This window comes from Penaeus monodon, chromosome 28 (assembly GCF_015228065.2).
Source record: "Penaeus monodon isolate SGIC_2016 chromosome 28, NSTDA_Pmon_1, whole genome shotgun sequence".
Lineage (NCBI taxonomy): Eukaryota > Metazoa > Arthropoda > Malacostraca > Decapoda > Penaeidae > Penaeus > Penaeus monodon.
The window spans coordinates 9,834,274-9,834,580 of record NC_051413.1 but is presented as its reverse complement, the minus strand read 5'-3'; positions in this window follow the sequence as shown (position 1 = coordinate 9,834,580).

The window sequence follows — 307 nt, the reverse complement described above, 5'->3', positions numbered from 1 at the left end:
AAAGTAGCAAGGTGTTTCTCCCAGTCTCCCACAAAGGAGATTCGAATTCCACAAATGGTATACTGATAACTTTGCAGATTACGTAATTGCTATGTGACAGAGGGAGTCTGTAGACGGAAGTGTTATATTAATACTTGGCTCTTGTAGAAGGAAAACGTAACACGGTACTGATATGTAAGACGTGATAGTAAGAGATACTGTATATATAGCATGGTTGTATATGTTATATTATGTTATGTTCTCATATTCGTTTAACCCATTGCAGCTGCTTGTATTAATAGCATTATTAGAAACAGGTCATATCTCT